This window comes from Neophocaena asiaeorientalis, unplaced genomic scaffold (assembly GCF_003031525.2).
Source record: "Neophocaena asiaeorientalis asiaeorientalis breed wild unplaced genomic scaffold, Neophocaena_asiaeorientalis_V1.1 scaffold15, whole genome shotgun sequence".
NCBI classification, from domain to species: domain Eukaryota; kingdom Metazoa; phylum Chordata; class Mammalia; order Artiodactyla; family Phocoenidae; genus Neophocaena; species Neophocaena asiaeorientalis.
Window position 1 is genome coordinate 8,704,557 of NW_020185328.1, and position 25,007 is coordinate 8,729,563.

General features: G+C 40.8%; 1 protein-coding gene and 1 pseudogene across 4 annotated transcripts in view; both read left to right on the top strand.

Annotated features, from left to right (window-relative positions):
* Positions 1-25,007, top strand: part of ST6GALNAC3 (ST6 N-acetylgalactosaminide alpha-2,6-sialyltransferase 3) — a 565,989-nt gene that overhangs the window by 26,699 nt on the left and 514,283 nt on the right. The window lies entirely within an intron of this gene.
* Positions 12,053-12,189, top strand: LOC112392820 (uncharacterized; annotated as a pseudogene).

Genomic DNA, 25,007 nt, shown 5'->3' on the forward strand with positions numbered 1-25,007 from the left:
TATATTGAAGAATCCTTGCATCCTTGGGATAAATCCCATTTGATCATGGTATATGATCCTTTTAATGTGTTGTTGGATTCTGTTTGCTAGTATTTTGTTGAGAATTTTTGCATCTATAATCATTAGTGATATTGGTCTGTAATTTTCTTTTTTTGTAGTATCTTTGTCTGGTTTTGGTATCAGGGTGATGGTGGCCTCATAGAATGAGTTTGGGAGTGTTCCTTCCTCTGCAATTTTTTGGAAGAGTTTGAGAAGGATGGGTGTTAGCTCTTCTCTAAATGTTTGATAGAAGTCACCTGTGAAGTCGCAGTTTCAATTTCATTACATGTGATTGGTCTGTTCATATTTTCTATCTCTTCCTGGTTCAGTCTTGGAAGGTTATACCGTTCTACAAATTTGTCCATTTCTTCCAGGTTGTCCTTTTTTTTGGCATAGAGTTGCTTGTAGTAGTCTCTTAGGATGCTTTGTATTTCTTCAGTGTCTGTTGTAACTTCTCCGTTTTCATTTCTAATTTTATAGATTTGAGTCCTCTCCCTCTTTTTCTTGATGAGTCTGGCTAATGGTTTATCAATTTTGTTTATCTTCTCAAAGAACCAGCTTTTAGTTTTATTGATCTTTGCTATTGTTTTCTTTGTTTCTATTTCATTTATTTCTGCTCTGATCTTTATGGTTTCTTTCCTTCTTCTAACTTTGAGTTTTGTTTGTTCTTTCTCTAGTTCCTTTAGGTGTAAGTTTAGATTGCTTATTTGAGATTTTTCTTGTTTCTTGAGGTAGTGCTATAAATTTCCCTCTTAGAACTACTTTTGCTGCATCCCATAGGTTTTGGATTGTCATGTTTTCGTTGTAATTTGTCTCTAGGTATTTTTTGATTTCCTGTTTGATTTCTTCAGTGATCTCTTGGTTATTTAGTAACGTATTGTTTAGCCTCTATATGTTTTTGTTTTTTACATTCTTTTTCTCTGTAATTGATTTCTAATCTCATAGTGTTGTGGTCAGAAAAGATGCTTGATATGATTTCAATTTTCTTAAATTTACTGAGGCTTGATTTGTGACTGAAGATGTGATCTATCCTGGAGAATGTCCTGTGAGCACTTGAGAAGATAGTGTAATCTGCTGTTTTTGGATGGAATGTCCTATAAATAGCAATTATATGTATCTGGTCTATTGTGTCATTTAAAGCTTGTGTTTCCTTATTAATTTTCTGTTTGGATGATCTGTCCATTGGTGTAAGTGAGGTGTTAAAGTCCCCCACTATTATTGTGTTACTGTCGATTTCCTCTTTTATAGCTGTTAGCAGTTGCCTTATGTATTGAGGTGCTCCTATGTTGGGTGCATATATATTTATAATTGTTATATCTTCTTCTTGGATTGATTCCTTGATCATTATGTAGTGTCCTTCCTTGTCTCTTGTAACATTCTTTATTATTAAGTCTATGTTATCTGATATGAGTATTGCTACTCCAGCTTTCTTTTGATTTCCATTTGCATGGAATATCTTTTTTCATCCCCTCACTTTCAGTCTATATGTGTCCATAGGTCTGAAGTGTGTCTCTTGTAGACAGCATATATATGGGTCTTGGTTTTGTATCCATTCAGCAAGCCTGTGTCTTTTGGTTGGAGCATTTAATCCATTCAAGTTTTAGGTAATTATCAATATGTATGCTCCTATTACCATTTTCTTAATTGTTATTGGTTTGTTTTTGTAGGTCCTTTTCTTCTGTTGTGTTTCCCACTTAGAGACGTTCCTTTAGCATTTGTTATAGAGATGGTTTAGTGGTGCTGAATTGTCTTAGCCTTTGCTTGTCTGTAAAGCTTTTGATTTCTCTGTCGAATCTGAATGAGATCCTTGCCAGGTAATCTTGGTTGTAGGTTCTTCTCTTTCATCATTTTAAATATATCACGCCACTCCCTTCTGGCTTGTAGTGTTTCTGCTGAGAAGTCAGCTGTTAACCTTATGGGAGTTCCCTTGTATGTTATTTGTCGTTTTTCCCTTGCTGCTTTCAATAATTTTTCTTTGTCTTTAATTTTTGTCAATTTAATTACTATGTGTCTCTGTGTGTTTCTCCTTGGGTTTATTCTGCCCGGGACTCTCTGCGCTTCCTGGACTTGGGTGGCTCTTTACTTTCCCATGTTAGGGAAGTTTTCGACTATAATTTCTTCAACTATTTTCTTGGGTCCTTTCTCTCTCTCTTCTCCTTCTGGCACCCCTATAATGCAAATGTTGTTGCATTTAATGTTGTCCCAGAGGTATCTTAGGCTGTTTTCATTTATTTTCATTGTTTTTTCTTTATTCTATTGCATGGCAGTGAATTCCACCATTCTGTCTTCCAGGTTACTTATCCGTTCTTCTGCCTCAGTTATTCTGCTATTGATTCCTTCTAGTGTATTTTTCATTTCAGTTATTGTGTTGTTCATCTCTGTTTGTTGTTTAATTGTTCTATGTGTTTGTTCTTTAATTCTTCTAGGTGTTTGTTAAACATTTCTTGCATTTTCTCAATCTTTGCCTCCATTCTTTTTCCGAGGTCCTGGATCATCTTCACAATCATTATTCTGAATTCTTTTTTTGGAAGGTTGCCTCTCTCCACTTCATTTAGTTGTTTTTCTGAGGTTTTATCTTGTTCCTTCATCTGGTACATAGCCCTCTGCCTTTTCATCTCGTCTATCTTTCTGTGATTGTGGTTTTTTTTCCATAGGCTGCAGAATTGTAGTTATTCTTGCTTCTGCTGTCTGCCCTCTGGTGGATGAGGCTGTCTAAGAGCTAGTATTTATTCTTGATTTAGGCCTTAGAACACTTTAATATTATTTATGTCTCTTTTGACTTACAACCTTGTCTTATATGTCATTACAGTTGTGTATTTTACTTCTATATATTGCAAATACGCAAGGTATTATTATTGTTTTACACAATCATTTATTCTGATTTACTCATATATTCTGTTCTTTGCTCTCCATTTATTCTTGTGTCATTGATTTTTCATCTGGGTTTACTTAATTTTTGCCTGAAGAACAAATGTCCTTTAGTGTTTCTTTTATTGTGGGTCTGCTTGTGACAGATTCTTTCAGTGTTTGTTTGTCTGAAATGTCTTTATTTCACCATCATTCTTAAAGGATATTTTCCCCGTGCATAGAATTCTAGGCTGTCAGTTAGCTTCTTTCAACACTTTAAGGATATTCACTTATTTCTGGCTTCCCTTGTTTATATTGATAAGTTAAAGTCTAATTTTTGTTCCTTTATTTTTCCTTTGACTGATTTTAAGTTTTCTGTTTGTGGTTTTCAGCAGTTTTAAAGTAATATGCTTAGATGAAGTTTTCTTGTTATTAATTCTGCTTGGAATTTCTAGGGCTCCTTGCCTTAGCTCCCTCTAAGGCCAGATGTTATTCTTCAGTTTTGGAAAGTTCTCAGCTATTATGTTGTTAAATATTGCTTTCTTCCATTCACTCTTCTCTCCTCCTTGGGCTATAATTACTTTTATTTACTTTATTAATTACTTGGGCTTAATTACCATCTCACTTTATCCTATAATGTATCTTTTCCTGTATTTTCCATCATTTGTCTTTCTGCACTCCACTCTAGCTTTCTTCTGACTTCTAATTCCTACTTCAGCAGTATCTATTTTACTAAAGCTAAATTCATTCATTAACTTATTAGTTTTAGTTAATATATTTTTAGGTCTAAACTTTCCATTTGGTTCTCTTTCTTTTTGAGTTTTCCATTTATCTTAATTTCTTAGGGCATTTGTAATAATTTCCTATATTACTAAAAAGTGAATGGCCTAAAACAACAGATATTTATTCTCTCATGGTTCTGGAGTCTGTAAGTCTGAAGTCAGGGTGTTAGCAGGGCCACACTGCCTCTGGATGCTCCAAGGAGGAATCCATTCCTTTCCTCTTTCAGCTTCTGGTGGCATTTCTTGTCTTGTGATCACATGTCTCTGTGCTCCATCATCACATTGTCTTGTCCTCTGTGTGTCTGTCTTAAAACTCCTTATGCTATTATCTTATAAGGATGCATCTGGTTTCATTTTGGGCTCACTTGGGTAATCCAGGAATAGCTCCTCCTTTTAGCACCTGTAATTTCGTCACATCTTTTACCATGTAAGGTAATATTTACTCCTTTGCCATATGAAGTAATATTCACAAGTCTCAAGAATTAGGACATGAACATATCTTTTGGGGGGCCACCATTCACCCCACTATACCATTCCATGTTGAAATTTCTAACCTTGTAAAAAGTAAAACTTCTAATAAAAAGTTTCAGATAATTCCAAATATAAAGCCCTGTGGATATATTTCTGTTTCTCTTGTTCCTGCTGGTTTTTATTTATATCTTCTTATCTTCTCATGTGCTTAGTTATTTTTAATTGTGTGTGAAATATTATATTTGCACAGTTGTTTGCAGATATAATTTTTGGTCAACGTTATCCAACTCTAGAGGGGATTAAGTTTGCTTCTGCAAGTCCTTGGAGCGTTAGCATTCTAGAAGCACCTTATTTCAGTTTCAGAACTGAGATGGTTTGAAGATAAGCCACAGTCTTCTGCAGGGGCCTGTTAGCTTTTTTTTCTTCCTTCCTGCTAAGGTGTAGCTCTTTGGGGATCCTAACCCAAATGCTCAGGTCTATTCACCCTATTTCCAGCAGACTGTGAACACAGATCTCTATCCCCCTGGCTCTTCAAAGCATCTGTAGAGGGAAAACGGGTCCAAAATGTTGTTCTCTTTTCTCTGGACTTCCTTACTTCCCTTGATTCTCATTTAATGCCCCACCCCCACCCCCCATCTGGTTGGCTTTGGGGTGTTTTTAAGCATTTCATAAATATTTTGTCTATCTTTCCTTCTTGTCTTTGATGGAAAGATTTATCTGGCAGATCTGGCATATCTAGTGGCTTATTATCAGAAGCAGAAGTCTCCCTGAAGCTTTTCTCTTCTATCTTAAATTTTTATGATGAAAAATTTCTGACATCACAAAAGTAGAGAGAACAGTGCAAAGAACTGTGGCCCATACCACCACCCAAATTCAACTGTTATCAAGGTTTTGTTATGTTTGCTTGAACATGTTCATGATGTATGAGAAGAGAAAGTTAGAAAGCAGGGCAGTATTTAAACAGAGTCGTCCCTTTACCTCTTACGTCCAGCATCAGAGGCAGGACTTCTTCCTTGGTTACAGCTGTGTCCTCAGCTCCTAGCATAGGGTGTAGCTGTTGCATATTTTGCACTTTGTGAGCTCCTGTTGAATGAATGAAATATTCTGTTAACCATAGACTGTTGAAGCTGGAAGAGGTCTTAACTTACCATAAGGAACCTCAGTTTATAGAAGGAGATGCTGAGATCCTAAGATTTGAGATGTGTTGAAGGTCACATAGATGCATAGTAGAGTTAGGCCAAGGTCCTAGCTCAGGGCTTTTTCCAATTTCTATACTTCTTCCCCACTTTGCTAGCTGTTTAACTACCACTTTTTCTTCTCTTCTGATAAAACTGAAGTTTAAGAGCATTTCATTACAAGTATGATGATATAACATGGCATTAAGATATGACCAGGCAAGTTTTATTGGCCATTACTACCTGCCTCAAGTGAGTGGCGAAGCCTTTGACCACTCGAGGCATATAGTAATAGCTCCATAAAATACATGCTGGATTGTTAGTGCTATTATCATCTGGCTATTACATTTCCTAAAATTATTGTACAAATACCACTTTAAACAATTTTCTTTTTCTCTTTTTTTTCTTTTTAACTGGGAAGATTAGCCTTCTTTTATGAGGGACAATTCTTCATTTGCTAAAGAAACTAGAATTGTCAGTTAACTTGGAAATTTCTGAGTATGAGCATTGGAGTCAGACTCATCTGTGTTCATGTATTTGCTTTCTTATTTACTGGCTTTACAACATTTAGGCAACTTTCCTAACCTCTTTGAGCCTTCGTTTTCCCTCCTGTCAAATAACAGCAAAATACCTATCTTTTAGAATTCATATGCGGAAAACACCTAACATAGTCCTTTGAGCATAGTAAGCAGTCAGTAAATCAAATATTGTTGTCATTATTATGAGGTTTAATTGTATGTTGTTGTGATGATGAATGCAAAAGGGAATTTTTTTCTTTTGATTAGTCAATTTATTTGTAAGATTAAAAGATGTCTCAGAGCACTAACATGAACTTTAGTTTAATTTCTTATTAATAAAAGAGCTAATGTGAGTTGAACATGTGCGCTGTTCCAGGCTGTGTACTTAGTGCTTAGGTACACTGTTTAATCCTGACTTTATGAGATAGGTGCTGTTATTATCCTCACAGGTGAAGCAATTTAGAAGTTAAATGATTTGTCTGAGATTTTCAAGCTGATAAGAGACAGAATTCATAGGAAACCCAGTGTTCCCCTTGCCTGTGGTCTTAACTGTTCTGCTGTACTGCCTCCCTCCAGGACTTCTGAAGTTCACAGTTGATGCCAGGGAGTTCACTGAAAAGAAAACATGTCTGATAAAAATTAAAATTGAGTGGGGAGAATTGGATCAGGAAAATGTTGCTAATGCAGATGGCTCTTGCTCATTTGGAGGCTGATGGAGGGCTTGGCTGAAAGTCTACACTGGTGCTTATTTTGAAGGTGGCCATGGTTAAACAAATGAATCATATAAACAAAGGGAATCTTGAACCTATTTAAGTAAATAGACTTTTCCCAAGCATTTTACCACTTCTCCACCTACAAAATTTAATGCAATTTGTTCTAACGTGTTTATGATTATAGTCCCTTCAGATGTTCTCTGCTTGGCACACTTTTGGACATTTGTTGATTACTTTTTAGCATCCACCTCCTTTTGCTCACAGCACCTAGATAATTCTTTTGGGAACCATTTTATACCTCATTTGATAGCAGCCATTTAACCTGGGGCGGGGGATGGACCCTGATTGGCAGGACCCATCTTTCAAATACCATCCTTCTTGAGGAGTATTGGGCAGACCTCACCCAGTCATTACTTAAGTCAGTGTATAACATTTTCCCTGTCTATGTTGATGAGGTCAGCACTGGGCATGTGATCTAAATTGGTCAAGTCAGTGTGAAGCACGGGACTTTTGTTTGAGAAAGAGAAAATTGCTCTTTCTCTGCATGGTCTGGGCTGTCCATGTGAGGCTTGGTGCTGCTGCAGCCATTTTGCTTCCCTGAGGTAAACCAGCCTAAGGATGATGCAGACACAAGGAGGAGGGCAAAGGTGAAAGAATTGCAGAGAGGGTGAGCTGGAGCAATGATCAAAACCGTCTCTAAAGTTTGTCCTACTGCAGGACTTTTTTGGTACATGAACTAATAAGTTTCATTTGTTGTCTAAGCTCATTTAAGTTGAGTTTCCTGTTTCATGCACTTGAACTTACGCTAACATTTTATTGCATTGTACATATACATTTCCTATGATTTGGGTTTTATGGTAATAGAGATTGAACCTCCCTATCATTGATTGGGATAAGCAAAGTTTAAGTATTAAGGCAAAACTCCCTGGCAGAGAGCAATGTTGTCCGTGTTATTGAGGGCCGTGTAGCCTCTTGAGATGTCCTGGCAAGATTTTTATTTTTTTATTTTTTTTATTTTTTGCAGTACGTGGGCCTCTCACTGTTGTGGCCTCTCCCTTTGCGGAGCACAGGCTCTGGACGCGCAGGCTCAGCGGCCATGGCTCACGGGCCCAGCCGCTCCGCAGCATGTGGGATCTTCCCGGACCGGGGCACAAACCCGTGTCCCCTGCATCGGCAGGCGGACTCTCAACCACTGTGCCACCAGGGAAGCCCTGGCAAGATTTTAGATGTGTTATATTGTAGGTCTTCTCTGTAAGCCTCTCTACTGTGGGTCACTCTCTGTTTTACCCAGTTATGTGATATCTGTAACCCTCACTTTCCACATCTGTAAATTCAGGGAAGTAATAGTATCTACTTTATTTGGGGGGTGTAAGGCCTAAATGAGCTGATTTGTGTAAAGTGTCTAGCATAGCGTATGTCACCTAGTGAATGCTTAATGAGTGTTGGTTGTTTCTATTATTGGTATTATTATTGTTTTAGTTAGTTTTCTTAAAATTCTCTCCCAGAGCAAAACTTTGTTCCCTTTTTAGACCTCATGCCTAAAAAATTGAACAGTGTTGATCAGAGCAAGAGGGGCAGACAGAGAAGTTTTGCGAAGTTGATAAAATGACCTTGGAAACTCTGTCATTTCCCTTCTATGCTGTGCTTCTCAGACTTGGAGCTCTGTGAGCGGGCCCTGGTCTGTGCTTTGACCTCAGCGGTAGGCCTTGTGCTTGGGATGACTGTGTCCTCCACGTGATTCTGTTGATGGCCTGCAGGGCTCTGTGCAGGAGTCATCGGAGGGTGCCGCCGAGTTCTTTGTGAGCTGAAGAATCATGTCACTTGGTGAGGTGAGGCGGAGCAATAGCAAGAAAATACCTTTTTTTGCCTTTTTGAATTAAGCAAACAAAATCCATTATTCAAATATGAGGAATGGTAATTTTTAGATGGACGAGAGTGAACTTATTAATAACAATGACAGCAGCCTGGGACAGAGAATGATGACGGAAATCAGGGGACCGAAGTCTATAAATAAATAAAATAGTGGCACTTCCTAAGCATCTTTCCTGCCCCAGGCTCACTGCTGCTGTCAAGGGAAATATGTGTGTGGCAGCATTCACTCCGAAAAGGGAACATGTATATATTTCCCTGTGTCTGAGATTTGTACATTCTGAAGAGCCTAAAGACGATTTTTTTGCTATCTTTCTGAGAAATTAACTTCTGTTTTTCCCTTCCTGTGAGCCAAAAGAATAGTCATCACATGCTCCCCGCTCATGAGTTTATGGAAAGAAACATAGGCCTCACTCGGGGTCTTCACCAACTGGGTAGGGTTTAATTGGTCATGGAGGAAATTTCCAGTGCTGGTTTGCAGTTGTCGTACATGCACACCTCCAAGTCTGCGTGGGCTGGGCCCCTCTTTGCGGACTAACTTCTTCCCTGACTAATCCCATGAGTACATGGCCGATGAGAATAAAAGCAACTGTTGCTAATTAAGTACTCATCAAACACATTATTCTTTAAATGTGTTCTCATTCTATCTCATAATAATCAATAACCCAATGATATCTGTCCAGTTTTTATCCTCATTTCACTGAGGAGGGTTTAAACGGAGGCTCGGAATGTTCAGTAACTTGCCCAGGATACAGTCTTAGGAAGTACAGCCCCGCTCAACCTCAGGTTGGTCTGCCACCAGAGGATGTGTTCTTAACAACTATTCTACTCTCCCTTGATGCCATGATTATTCCCTTGCCTTGTAAATATTCTTGTATGTGGTATTATGCTTGTGTTCTTATTATTCTTGGTATGTAGAGGCATCTTTCTGCTTGCTTCTGCTTCCAGTTCCTTCCTTATTAATCAGTATGCACCTCTTTATGACTGAGCCCCTTTTTCCTATTGCCCTACTCTCTAGCCCACCTCATGTTTACATACAGTCCTGTGGGTGGACCAGAGTGGGTAGCCCATGCGCATAGGCTTTGACAAAGATGCAATGTGGAGAAGAATGGAAGCTTCTGTGGCAGGTCTAGGCTCTTTTTTCCACCTACTTCTTCCTTCTGCACCCCAGGGTACTTACTGTCCTTGTCTTTTTGCTCCTACATGCCTTTCCATTATTCTTGCGGCTCACATTCTGACATTCTGTCTGGAGACATTTAGATCTCCTGGCATCTAGGCTACAGAGCCCTAATACTTGAAGCAATTTTCAAAAGTGTGGAAAAGAGTTATATATAAAGAGTAATGTTTGGTAAAAGAACTGAGGGACAGAACAGCAACTTGGTCAGAGCCTGGCTCTTACATATGTGGTAATAGCTCAATATCTCCAATTTTCTTTCCACCATCTTCTTTAAAATGCTTCCAAAGAAGAATTTGATCGTGGAATGTTATGACTGGTGGTAAGCTGCTCTCCCTGAGTTCATTTATTCATTTATTCAACAAACAGTTATTGCCTGTACTCCTTAAGGTTCCTAAATTTCATTGGCTCACCAATGTTTTTATTGAAAGCTATGCGTTCTTTTTCCATAAAAATCCACAGCCTTGCATGTAGTTTGAACAGATTTGTGGGCCTTTGAAGCCCATCTGAAGACTCCCAGCTAGGAACCCCAGCTTTGTGATGTACCACCTTTCTTGTTTAATCACATTCTAATCTCCAAATCAAGGCCTTCTTCATTTATGAATGTAGAGAGAAATTCGACCCAGATTCTTGGATGGCACTGGTTCAGCCAAGTTCTGTTTGTTCATCACTGAAACTATACAAGGCTGTTAAAAAAGAAAGAAAGTAACTATGCGGAATTACTCATGATCAAAGAGGTGTCCTTAGCAAAGGTGCTATCATCATCCATCAGCCTTCTGAAACTTGGTATGTAGGGAGGGTCTCTAAAATATTTTATGGGGAATTTAAATAATTTGTTTGAAATAAAAGTCCTAGGAGAGAGGAAAAAGAAAATCTCAGGTGTGATTTGGCATAGTGGGTTAGGTAAGTCTCAGTCGTTTTGAAAAAAGTAATACCAATACAATGAGTTCTCAGATCTGTAGATGTGTTTGTGTATGTATATGTGTGTGTGTGTAATGTCTGAAGAAAATGAAGATTTTTACACCTAAAGGAAAAGAGCATCTTCCTTTGGGGTTCCTTAGTCCACAGCAGTATGACAGCTAATCAGAAAGCTGCCACTCTGTGAGGGGTTTCATTGACTCTGTTTTCATCTTATTTTCTTGGATGATTTATAGTTTCTCTGACAGGTCTGGTGCACCCTTTGCATTCCTAGGAGGAATCATACATCACTCAGAGTCCTAGAATACAGGAAGAGAACCACAGGACCTGGGCTTCATTGCTGTTATGGTTTACACTGACTTCTGTCATAAACAGAAGTTGACTGGTTACAAAAAAGCGAATGGAATTTTTTGCTGACTTTCTGGTTACACACTCACTGCTCCCTCTCCAGTAAGAGTAACAGGAGAGTTCTCAAGCTAGAGTGGCATTGTGTTTCCACGCAGAAAACCAGAGCCTCCTGTAAACTGAGGTGAGGTGAAAAGGGCATGAGATCCCAGGGCTGGACATTTGTCTTTTGTTTTTAGGAGCTGTGGTATAATTGGTCAAAGGGACTCATTATCTGGAGCTTCCCATATGTCATTCTGGAATGTTCTGCTCAAAGGAGAAGAAGCCAAGTCCTATCTTCACCTTCCTGAAGTCTTCAGTGGCTCCTGACCGTTGGGTGGTGTGTTCTGCTCAGTGCCAGACTATTTTGCTGGAGCATTTTGGAGAACCCAGATTCCTCTCTGGTCTGGCAGATCCCCTCTCAGGCTGAGCAGGGAGTGGCTGAGGCCATATCTGCATTGCTTGCTCCTGGCGTTGCCTGCCTGTCAGGGCACCACGCAGAGCCTGGGTGAAGTCATTCTTCCCTGAAAACCGAGACGGGAAATTTCTTCTGAAGTATAGGAACTGACTGAGAAGGTTAAGAAGAGCCTAGCTGAGAATAAGGCTGAGGAGTGTGTCCTTTCAGGTTTAGAAAGGGATCACATTACTTTTACTTCTAGGGTTTCTTCTACTAACAAATTATTAAGATGAATTTCCACTGTAAAAAAAATGGCCATTTGAAAGTCTTTGAAAACGTACTAAATTAAGCATTCATTTTTAAAACTCTAAGGCACAGTATGAGAAGATCAGGCAGTGAGCTGAGAATTATCATTGAAGTTTAATTAGTCTGTTTGCCTCTTGATATCTGGATGGAAACCAACGGGGCTGGCCATGCTCATTTCTTCTTTCTCTACCTTCTACCCACAGGGCCTCATTATAATTCCTTTTCATTCTTTTAGTTCCCTCATATTGTCCACATCCTCTCCTCCCCTGGAATCTTGCTCTCAGGAAAGCATCTGATCTCAGTTATCTATAGCTTATAAACCTTAATGTGAATGTAAGCCTGGATAGTGATACTCCTAGGGGAATTAGAATGATATCACTTACTATGAATTAGAAGTCTTGCTTCTTTTATGAAGGAGGTAGAGACCAGTACCTAAACACATTTCAAAAATAAATTTGAATACTTACCTGGCAGGGGAGATACCATGATCAAGAAGGTGGTTTTCCCAGGGTGAGGCTCATCCATTATGCTCGGGTGTGGTGAGCCCTACGATTTCCCCAAAATGTGGGAAACTCGACTGCATCATTTGTCTAAATGAATGCTGAGTGTAACAGAGATATCAGATATGGAAATAAAATCCTGTAGGCAGAGTTTGACCATGAGAACATAGCCTCATATAGAAATCGGCAGAAATCTAAGCGAGAGATTTGTATTTCTACTGGGCATGGAGTTGAGGGGGTTCTTAGCCAATCTTTAAGATCTATCTAGATCTTAAAGGACAGATGAGGTTGAGGAGTTCCCAAATGACATCGTTATGGGATCTTCTCTGCAAACCTAGAGCTCTGATAAAGTAATGGTGGGTGAGCAACTTTGTAAGACCCTGGAAGGAAGAAGAAGAAGAACCTGGAATGTGTTCTTATATGCTTTTGATTATACCTTTGGCATGATGTGATGACCTCTTCCAGCTCTCAACAATGGCTTCCTTTTGGCCAGAGGTTGTTTGACTGCTTCCGAGTGATCCTGAAAACATAATTCCTTGATTTCATCTGTGGCCACTTATAACTCATTGATGGCTGTCTTGCCTACTGTTGTTTCCTGGGAATTCTTAGAGAAATTCTGAGATAAACAACTCCTTTGTCTGTGGAAGTTAGCTTTGGAAATGACAAATGAAATTTTTATCTTCAAGTCGTATGTACTATCCAGTCCCAGTTGGATAAAAACTTATGTATATTTAACAGTTTCTCTGAAAAAGTATAGGAAGCATTGGCACCAAGATATTAACTAGAGTAAGAGGTCCCATTATAGTTTTCATAGCATCCTATCCTGTATTTTTTTTCTTGTAGCATTTATCAGAATTGCAATTCATTACTTGTGTAATGGTTGGTTATCAGTTTCTTTCCTAGAACAAGGACTGTGTCCTACACCAGGCCCAGAGTAGTGTTAACTAAACTTCTGAGTGATAGAATGAGAGGCGCTTATTTTCTTGTTTCTGGTTTTCTCTAGTTTTACAACTTCTACCATGAGCGTATTTTTTTTTCCTCATTACAAAATATAAGTCTTACTAAAATGAAGGGTGCATAATTAAGTACTCTATTACTTTTAAGAGAAGATATTTGTGCAGCTGAAGAAAAAACCTCCATGGAAAGAACTAGCAAAGAAAGGGACATATGGAAGAGTGTGTGGAAATGATAAGTTTACTCTCCTGGATCTGAGAGCTTGCTAAGTGGAGGAGATACCCTAAAGGGAGTACAAAGTGTGCTGAGATCAAGAAGAGAGAATCCTCGTAATAGCAGATAATTGACCTGGCAACTTTATCTTCACTTAAAATAATGACACAGTTCATAGTTTGCTCTCTACCTTTTAGAATTGGGCTTGTTTTTTCAAGAAAAAAAAATAAGTGAGACGGTTACTGTAGAATCACTTGTTGGATGTATTATGTTTCAGGATATATTTCCAGGCACTTCATGGTGGAAATTTTGCCTTTGGGGGTTAGGCTTGGTTTTCATGTATTTTCTGTGTCAGTATATTTTAGTATGTCTTTAAGTAAATTGGGTAGCAAACTCTCACCCCCAATGATTTATGACTGATTTGGGAGTAGCTATAATTTTTTTTTAATGTCAGAAGCATTTAAATTTACTACATGACAATCATATTCCAAAGTCACACTTAGTAGTAAAACCACAGAAGAAGTCATTTACACTTAACAGGGACTGTAGGTCTTAAGCAATGGTCGTTTGGTAATGTATCTTTTGATTTTAGGTTGAAAAGAAGCTTGATGTTTTGGGGTCTCTGGTTTTCAGGTGAGTGGCTAATAGTCTACTGTCAGAAAAGCACTGGGGACAGGAACATGTACTTGGCTTCTTCGAGTGCAGAAACTCTGCTTCTTGGTGGACCACAGTTTCACTTTGTTTTCAGGGTTGCCGTGGTGTAACAAAGCATCCCTTGTGCCTTTGGGGTTGTCCTTGCCACCCATCACCTGCCAATTGGTTCCTGTCTATGGAAGTGTTCTGAGTTGGAAAATGAGGTGTGAGAAATACTTTATATAATTCTAGGCTACTCTTAACTTTTGGATACCGTTACATTTGAAAGTTTAGGATTTGGCCTGGTTCACTTGCTCATCTTTTCATTTGAAAATATGCATTAACTAATTTTTGAGCATTTGCTATTGCAGGGCACCATACTAGGCACTTTGGAATTAGATTCAGAGAGGAGAGATAGGCTCTGTTCTCATTAAGTTTACAGTATGAGAGGCAAGAAAAAACCATCAACTGAAAAGCTATACAGCTTTTATAAAATATTTTTATTTTATATTGGAGTATAGTTGATTAACAATGTTGTGTTAGTTTGCGGTGTACAGCAAAGTGATTCTGTTATACATATACATGTATCAGTTCTTTTTCAAATTCTTCTCCCATTTAGGTTATTACAGAATATTGAGCAGAGTTCCCTGTGCTATGTAGTACGTCCTTGTTGGTCATCTGTTTTGAATATAGCAGTGGCTACACAGCCTTTTAATTGAAGTTGTGATCTGGTCTGGTATAGGTGTTAGGAGGAAGTCTAAGTGGAAGATACGCTAGGAGGAAGTAGCTAGATGGGAGGGATGGAGAGTGTGGTGACTTTATGTGAAGACCTTGAAGTGAGAAGGAACTTTGTCATTGTAGAGATGCGGTGACTACAGCTCAGCGCGGGAGAGTGAGTGTGCTCCCGGGGCAGATAGAACAGAGGTCAGGGGCCAGATGGTGAGGCTCCTAGCCACGTTGAGGGCTTTGGACTCTGTAAGCTAGGAGCTTTCAGCTGATATAAATGTCTACTTCAGGAAGGATGTGTAGGGGACACATATTATTCCATTTGTGTGTAGCTTGGCCACCCCTCTGTTAGCCCCCTTGCTGTTTTGGAAATTGCTTCCCTATCACTATATCTCCATGATTATCATGGAGGCAGTCATGCTGCTTCAGGTTACTCTGTGTCTGAACCACAGTGGATTGATCCAGGGGTTTTTCTTATTTGATGCCCTGGGGTATTGGAATTGGCACTGAGAAAGAGAAGTTAGTTTCTCTCCTGGGGGCTGAAACAGGGGACAAAAGTGCAGAGCTGTTTGGAGGCCATGTTCTGTCAGGTGGCCTGAGACACAGAGATGGAGGAATGAAGCAAATCCACAGAGGGAATTTAAGGTGAAATCAGAGACACAGAACCTATTCCTGAGTCCTCCACACGCTCCAGGCCTTGGTTCTAGACCTTTCTAGTATGTATCTTAGCCTTGGATTCCACAATATAATAGTATTCCTCTAAAAAATCTTCTCTCCCTACTTTTTGTTAAAACTAGCCAGAGTTAGTTTCAGTGACTAATGTAAAATTCTTTTTTTCTGTGTGTGCAGACATTTATAGACATATATTACAATTCTGCTTTAGGCCCATCTTCTGATTGTAAGTGGGCCTCAAAGCTTGTGAAGTCATGGAAAGTCAATTATCCTCTAGTTTAGTTTGAGGATACAAAGGAACAGGAGAAATTCAGTTCATCTAACACTTCCCAAGGATGAAAATGTGTTCCAAGGAAACTGCTGCATAAGCAGAAACACTTTAACAAGATAATTTGTGGATTTGAGTGTAAAAACTTAATAAGAAGTGAAATTTTTAACCTGTAGTATTCTCTCTCATCTGAGTCTTTAAAGCCCACTCAGGTCTTATTTCTTTTTAGAGGTGATACAAACTGCAATAGTATTAGCATAAATAAAAAATGTGGTTTATTTATAAGCACGACCGACTACATTTTCTGGATTCAGTCTTTGCTGCACTTGCAGCTCTTGGAGTGAGCAGCTTTGCTAATGGCAGGGCCACTCGCGCAGGTCTGGCCTCTGGACCTGCTCATTTGAATGACCAGCCTCTGCGAAGCACTGCTGAGGTTGGAGAAAGCGCTAGCCTGAAAATAGGCCAATTAAAGACAGTTCTACGGTGGTGTGATACCAACTAGTCCCCTTACCTAGTTACTGACCTCATCGTGAAACGGTGTAGTACAGCGGAGAAGAACAGGCTTCTGTGGATTCAGGACTGTGTGGAAACCCCACCTCTGCTCTTCACACACTGAGTGACTTCAAGCAAGTTAACCTGATCTTTCTAAATAAAATGGGTTACTAACAGTACCTACTGCATTAGAATATTATGCTTCGGTAAAATAATACTTATGAAGCACATAGTAAGCTTTTCATATTAGCAATTATTATGGGTATTATTATTTTTTTTTTTTGCGGTACGTGGGCCTCTCACTGCTGTGGCCTCTCCCGTTGCGGAGCGCAGGCTCCGGACGCGCAGACTCAGCGGCCATGGCTCATGGGCCGAGCCCCTCCGCGGCATGTGGGATCTTCCTGGACAGGGGCACGAAACCGCGTCCCCTGCATGGGCAGGCGGACTCTCAACCACTGCGCCACCAGGGAAGCCCTATGGGTATTATTATGTAAAGCAGTTACCACAATGCCTAGAATTTGATAAATGCTATGGCTCTTTTAATCCTTAAAATGTACATATCCATATCTTTAAAACTTCAGTGCGTAAACATCTCCCCTGGCCTATCTGTCCCTGGACAGCAGGTGAAGAATCCTTGACTCATTCCAACGTCTCATTTGATAGGCAGAGAGATTGAGACCCACAAGAGTGGCAGTTTCCTAAGGTCAGGCAGTGCCTGGCAGAGCTGGCTGTGGAACTCAGGGACCTGTTTCTTAATTCAGTTTTGTACACACAGCGTTGCCTATTTCATGTGTAGAAGATCTAGCTCATTCTTTGGCTTCATTGATATGTATACAGAGGGCACATGACATTTGCAAAAGATGTAGTTTGAGGCCATCCCAAACCTTCAGACTTGTGAATATGGAAATGTTTATACAGATCCTTGTTTGTCCCAAATCATATTTCTGTTAGGGATCATGTGTTTCCTATGCAGAGCCTTATTTACTAAAGTATCTTCCTGAGATATGGGAACATATGTATATGTATAACTGATTCATTTTGTTATAAAGCAGAAACGAACACACCATTGTAAAGCAATTATACTCCAATAAAGATGTAAAGATAAATAAAGATCTTCCTTTGCTTGATGGCAAATTTTCACAAGAAACCTGAGTCTGTAATCACTTCGCAGGTATTATTGCACCCAAGGACAAGGAGGGAATCTCCAAGTTTTATTGCTAGAAAGATGCTGGGCACTTGGATTCTAAATGATTGCCCCAAACACTGGTTGCATCATGTAGTTGAACCAAATTTGTACTTCAGTGAAATTTCACACTAGAACATGTCCTGGATCTTTGGAATTGCTCATGAATAATTGAAGCAATGATTGTTAAGTCCTTTAATTCTAGACATTTACTCTATGATGGTTTCGTTATACTTGACATTGGTCAGACTACTGGGTTCCACGGAGGGCCATACTTTAAGAGGGCTGCAGCCAAACATAATACACAAAGGAACAAGCAATGAGGATGGGAAGAAGTTCTAGGAGTTGGGTTCTGTGAGGGACGGTAAAGGAATTGGGTATATTTGCCCTGGAAGAGAGATGAAGAGGGGTAATAAAATCTGCCTTCAGATATTTTAAGGCTGTCAGGAGGAGAATACCCAGTATACTCTGTCATACTGGGTATTTCAGAAGACATATTTTAGGCTGTTTATTAAAAAAAATGTAGGTGATACTTGAATAACATTAACTATAACAATTAAAGCTTCCAGTTATTGAGCACTTAATGGGTATGAAGTACTATGCTAAGTGCTTTCCAGGGATTATAGTCCCTATTTTATAGATGATGAAACTGAGAGTCAAGTAGGTTTGGGAATTGGCCCCAAAGCGCCCCTTAAGTGGAAGGTCCATAGGACTCCAGAGCCTCGTGAAGAGCAAATGCCTCCCTCACAGGGTGGATGAGAGGTTCTAGGAGGGATAGGCTCTGGGAGCATCTCCCTGCCTTGTGTTCCACTCTACCTGGCCATCCTAGCACAGGGCTTGGCCTCAGCCTGGGCTCAGCAAATGGTTGTACAATGAACGAATGAGTGGATCCTGCATTTGGTGGGAGCTTGGACTTTTTTGACTGGGCTCTAAGGCCCTTTCAAATCCACTAACCATTTAGTAGGAAATAAAATATACATCCCCATCACTCAGCTGTTGGAGAAAGCAAGTCACAGCTAGTCTGGTGTGGCTGCATTTGGGGAGAGAGAGGCAGGTGATGAGAGTACTGAGGGTGGGATTTTCCTTGCAGTCTATTAATGGGGCATGCCCAGGGTTATCTGGTGTTTCCTCCAAGTGCTGCTCTGTGCATTCTGTGGAGCTTTGCAGAGACAAAAGACTTTAAAAGTCTTTGAAGAATGACTCCTGTTGGGTTAAGAGGCCAATTTATAGGAATAATGAATGCCTTATACTAGTGGCACACCCTGAACACATGCATAAAATGTCTCCTTTGATCCTTGAGGTGGATAAATAAGATATAACTCCATTTTACGGAAGACACTGAAGCTCAGAGAAATTAAAGGACTTGCCCAAGGTCACATGAAGTTCCAGTTTCCCTCTAAGCTGCAGCCTTGGTCATCATCTATCTATTTGGTATCTCCACTTGGATAGGTTAATGAGTACCTCAAATCCAGCATGACCTAACAAGAGCTGCTGATTCCTGCTCCTTTTCCAGTGCTCTCTGTCTCAATAAATGGCATCATAGTAAACCCAGGTATTTTAGTTTCCTGTTACTGCTGTAGCAAGTTACCACTACCTTAAAACAACAGTAACTTTATTATTTCGCAGTTTTGGAGGTCAGAGTTCTAAAACGGCTTGGCAGGGCCACGTTTCTACTGGAGTCTCCATTTCCCTATCTTTTCCAGCTTTGGAGGCTGCTTGTATTCCATGGCTACTGGCCCTGCATCGCTCTGACCTCTGCTTTCATTGTCACATCTCCTTCTCTCACTCTGACCCTCCTGCCTCCATATTTCCTTTATGAGGACCCCTGAGATACATTGGGCCCACCCAGATAATCCAGGATCATCTGCCCATCTCAAGGTCCTTAATTTAAACACATCAACAAGTTTCTTTTGCCATGGAAGATAACATATTCACAGGTTTGGAGATTAGATTACAGATATCTTTGGGAGCCAGTAGTTGGCTTACCACACCAGATTCTAGGGCCAAAACCAAGGTGTTGTCCTCTGTTTTTTTTTCATCCAGTCCATCAGCAAGTCCTGTTGGGATCTCTGCCATCACCACCTTGCCCACCACCCTTTCTCACCTGGTCCACTGATGCTCAAGCCTTTTCGTCTGGTCTCCCTGTGTCTACCCTTGCCTCCCTACTGTTTGTTCTCCACACAGAAGACACAATGGCCTTTAAAACTGTGGGTCAGACCACACCACTCCTCTGCACAAGCCCTCCAGGAAGTCTATATCTTACTCAGAAAAAAAAAAATCCGTATCCATTTCCATGGGTTATGGGCCTTATCGTTTGGCCCCCTTGGCCTTGCATTTCTGACCTCCTCTCCTCTCTCTGCCTTACTCTGCTCTGGCCATGCCAGCTCTCTTGCTGTTTCTTAATCATGCCTAGGACATCCTTCCCTCAGATATCTACATGGCTCCCTCGCTCCCTTCTTTCCTGTCTCTGCTCACATATTACCTCCTCAAAGCATTTAAGAGGCATTGCTGTAGGAAAGTGATAATGACCATAAGCAGATAGTTACTGCATATAGCACCATTGCGTTAAGAACGGGCAGTGTGTGAAGTACCAGCTGCCCAGGGAGGGGCATCACATCTAAATGAGTGTGTGAGTGTGCTTTTATGTGTGGCACTTAGGGGATTGGTAGAGTGGCATTGACAGAAAAAGCCAGCAGAATGAGGTAATAGCTAGGTTAGCTTTGAAGAAAGGAGAAGAAATTTTAAGAACAATAATCATAGCTACCACTTATGGAACACCCTGTAGTGGCGTAATAAGGAATAGTAATCACTTATATACTTCTTAGCATGTTTCAGGGTCAGTGCTACTCATTTTAATCTCTATTACGCTTATTCAGTACATTACCTCATTTTAATCCTCACACATTTCTGTGAGGTTGGCATGGTATTCTCCCCGTTTTTCAGGTAAGGAAACTAGTAGTAGAGGTCATTTGCCAAAGGTCACACAGCTAGCAAATGTCAGCAGTGAGATTTGGATTTGTCTTCAAAGCCTAATCTATTAACTGCACAAACACTCTTCTGCCTCTCCTCTTGGGGGGTGTGTGTGTGTGTGCACGCACTTGTGTGCATGTGCAAGCACGGGCGTGAGCGGGGGCACCAGCTATGTGTTATTACCGAAGTATGAAATGGGAGGTGGGGAAGGTAAGGACGTGTGAGACAGAAGGCTGGAGGGGTAGGCCTGAATCTGCTTCCATTTCCTAAGTTTAGGTGTTAACATTTCCCCCTTTCCTCTCCCTGGGGGGTGAGAGTTTCTAAGTAACAACTTTTGGAGTTATCTGAAGAGAACAAGAATGCTCTTACTTGCAGGTGCAGCTGTGAGGTCGAAGCTGGAGAAGTGAGGCCAGCAAATTGAGCTGGGCTCCTGACTAGGATTGCTGGAGTGCCCGGTGATCCTGAGCTGGGCAATTCGATTCATCTCCATCCGCCCTTCCTTCCTGGGCACCCGGCTCGCTGATGATGAGCTTGCGGTGGGAGGAGAGCCAGAGCCGAGTCCTGTTAACTTCCCCACGATGAGGAAATCACATGCACCCTTTCAAGGTGATGTGAAGAGATGACTAAATGATTCTGAGAAGCTCCAGCTAGAAATCTTTTTAGATGGCATTGACTGGGTCAGAGAGGGGTTGGTTGCAGTTCCCCCCACCTGACCTTGCGTAATGTAGCATGTCCCTGGATGGTGACATGCAGTACTCCACCTACCGTGTGTTAAAAAGCTGTATTGACTTATTCCTAACAGGGAACCAGCTCTGATCTCCATTTCACAGCAGCTGTCATCTGCTGCCCTGTTCAAAAACGAGGACGAGGTCAGCCTGTCCCCAACTTCTTTTCCTTTTGTGACAGTGTTAAAAATAAAAAAGCTCCATAATTGTTCCAATTCTCCTTCATCTGGATTTGATATCCTGCTTGCTACCTAGGCCTTTCAGAGAGCTCTTGTTGATCATACATTTTTTCAGAGTTCTTATTTGTTTAAAGAAAACTTGGGGAAAGGTAAAGTGTTTGTGTGTAAACTGCAAACCTGCATTGTCCCGTATGGTAGCCACCAGCTACGTGTGGTTCCTGAGCACTTGGAATGTGGCTAGTCCAAATGAGATCTGCTGTAAGAGTGAGATACACACCAGATGACAAAGACTTAATACCAAGAAAAAAAGAATGTAAAATACCTCATTAATAATTTTTTATATCTATTACTTAGTGAATGATAGTATTTTGCTATATTAGGTTAGATAAAGTATGATACTAAAATTACTTTCACCTATTTATTTCTACTTTTCTACTGTAACTACTAGAAAATTTAAAATTACAAATGTGGCTTACATTCATGGCCTGCATTATATTTTTCTGGGATAGCCCCTCTCAACCTATAAGTAGCTAACAAGATTTCTGTCTGCTGTAATCCATTCTTAGAGCAGAAGATCAAGTGAATTAAAAACTTCCCCTCCTCTCCTTACCCCTTGCCTTTGTGGTCTTGGACCCGCTAATCAAATCCTGTTTAGGTTTTAGGCACTGGGACTACTGATCACCAAGTGACTGCTGGTTGGCACTTTGCCTCATTCTTACCATCCTCTGGTCTTTCTCTGGGGCTCCTCTGCAGGCTCTTCTCAGTCAGCCAGCCCTAAATGTGAGCGATCTCACAGTTCTGGCCTCAGCCTTCTTCTTTCACTTCCCTCCTCTTCTTACTTTCCTCTCCTTGGATGATTCCATCCATGTTTATGGCTTCATTTACCATCTTCAGACTGATGACACCCAAATTTGTGTCTTCTGCCCCAACCCCTCTCCTGACATCATTAACTCAGCTGCTTCCTGGATGACTTCACTGGGTTGCCCTGTAGGTACCTCAAAACTCAGCAGGTCCTCAGTGAGACTCTTGACTCTTCCTCCCATGTTTGTTTTTGTCCTGTTTTGTCTTCAAATCTTAGGAGTGGTGCTAACATCCATCCATTTCTCCAAGTCAGGTACCCAGGCAATAATATCCTTCCTTGTTGCCTCTCTCTTCCATCCCTACATCTGGTCAATACCCAGGCCCATCAATTCTGCTTCTAAATCTTTTTGAGTCCACCCTTTTTTCTCCACATTCTCTGCTACTGCAGTAGCTCAGGACACCGTCTTCTCTCTATGTCTGCCTCAGTCTCCCCACTTCCTTCCTCATTGTCTCTAGTCTTGCTCCCTCCAGGACCCTTCTCTTCAGTACAACAAATAGGATCTTTGTAGAACAGAAAAGTCCTTGCTTTTATCATCAAGTCCATATTCCTTTCCATGACCTACAAGGACCTGTGTTTTCTGGATTCTGCCAGTCCTTCCAGCCTCATCTCTTGGTTTTCTCCCCACCAGCCCCAGCTCCCTACCCACTAGCCAAACCAGACTTTCTTTACGCCTCACAGGACTGCCTTCCCTTGCCTTGCCTTGGCTGACTTTCTCAGTTTAGGTTAGGTGTTCCCATTGTGCTCCAGGCTTCCTCTACCACCATCCTGATGATGATGCTGGGCGGCAACTGTTGGTTTAATTGTCTTTCCCTTCCCTTTAGTCTATGAATCCAGGAGATCAGGGAGTCTGTCTTCCTTGTTTATCTGTATTACAAGGGCCTGAACAATGTCTAACGCATGCAAGAACTTCAGTAAATCTTTGTGGAGTAAATGAATAACTAATTCAACTATTAGAGGTAGTTATAACATTGGACAGGAAGTGGAAGCTGCACTCACATCCCTTGGCTCCTTGCCTGTGGGTGGAGTATGAGCACAGCCACTCAGGACAGGGCTGGCTGGCCATCGCCCTGGACTGGGTTCTGCTCCACCAGCCAGCTACTCACCGTTTAGTTACTAGGTCTTGGGGAGGCACAGAGTTCGCCACCATTTACCAATAACCAGTATGGCTGAACTGGCACATACTGGTGAAAGATCTGGTGAGGGAAAGAGTTCACATTTAATGACTCAGAATCATTTTTATTTGTGTTTGTGTGTATCTGGAGCTTTCATTTACCTGTTCTGCTCTTACCTGAACTTCCTAAGACCCACTGGCAAATTTGGAACACTTTATCATCGAAATGCACGTGAGACAAGATCCCTATGGGAGCCCTTCTCTTTTCTGGCTGTGCAGCATTTACCTGAAACTCCTGAAAAGATGCATTTAACTTCCAGGCAATTGCAAGGAACAATGGCCAAGTGTGAGATGGAGATAGTTACAGGACAACATGAAACATACAAGATGGGCTTTTTTTCTCGCTGAACAGTATATTTCGCGTCTACTAGAAGGTGTGATTTAGAAGTGTTCTCTAAGTTATATAACCATTTACTGTCCAGTCCATTCCTACTTCCTTCCTCTGCAGGAAGACACAGGTGGTCTCTCACTGTGTTTCTGGGCTGTGTTGGCACTGCGTCTGCACTGCATCCCACCAAATTGTTCATGACTTTGGTAGGGTCTGAGGATTTGAAAATGTTTAGATACAGATACAGCAGAATGATGAAACATGGAGTGCTGGTGATCAGAATATGAATGGTGGTTTGGGATGCAGCTTCACATTGAACTCCTTTCAAGTTGCCGTGCAAGACTGTTGTCCATCTGGAAGGAGCCATAAAGAATCTTTTGTCATCTTATTTCAGTACCTAGAATACAGTCAGAAGATCAGAAGTGGGTTTCTCTGTACAAAAAAAGCATGTGTTTCCCATCCGCAGACAGCAGACTGTTTTGTAGCTGGGTTCAAAATCTTTGTTGTGGACTGTTTCTGGCATCCTCTCAGATTCTGCAGATCTGGGGATGATTCCTTTTTGTGTCCCTGTCTTCTCTTTAACAGCAAGATCTGCTTCATCCTGATATATTTTTAGATACCAGTCAGGATATGACTTGTGCCCTTGCTAAGGTATTCACTGACACCCACCAGTCTCCAGTCTCCTACTTTAATTCCCAGTTTCTATGTTAGAATCCTATTTAGATAGATGGAGCCAGTTGAGGGGGCCCTGTGGAAGAGCCACATTCAGTTAGTGTAAATCTTCCTGCTGGTGTTGGAGACAGCGAGGTCTCCTGGGAGTCTGTCTGGAAATCTTATTGGATTTGCAAGACTTAAGTGAATATAGAAACCCTCCCCAGATAGTAAAGGGCCTCATTTCTTTGCCTTGAAAGATGTTTTCAGAGTTCTGTCTCAAGAGTCCTGCTGATAAGGAAGTTACTCCTAATATTTCAAGAAAAACAGAACACACAAAGTCTTCTATTAATACTTTCCCTCTCCAAGCTCTTCCATCTCTTTAGTGTCATTTTTATGCTTCTCCTCTACATTTCTTTCCCTCTTTCTCTCACTCACTCATTAACCTTAGGGCCCTGTTTCAAATGGAATTAATTACTAACCATGAAACTTGGTACTGATGCCCTTAAGGGAAAAGTCCTTCTTTGTTTCATTTGTTTTCCTTTGGTGAGGAATGAATGTCTCTTACAGACGTAAGGGAGTACATTTCATGATGAAGTGCATTTTTTTTTTTTTTTTTTTATAATAAAGGAAACAATCTGACTGCTGCTCTGGGAAGCAACATCCAACAGAAGAAAGAGTGTGGACCTTGGAGTCAGAACCATGAGCTAGAGACCCAGCTCCACCTTTATTCTGAGCACATGATCTCACTGCTCTGTATTTCCATTAATTTGTCTATAATATGGGGATAATAATATTTACCGTGCCATTATATGTTAAGAATTTAAAGAGTGTACACAAATCAAAACTACAATGTGTGCTCATTGTGGTGGGCTTTGTGAAATGCA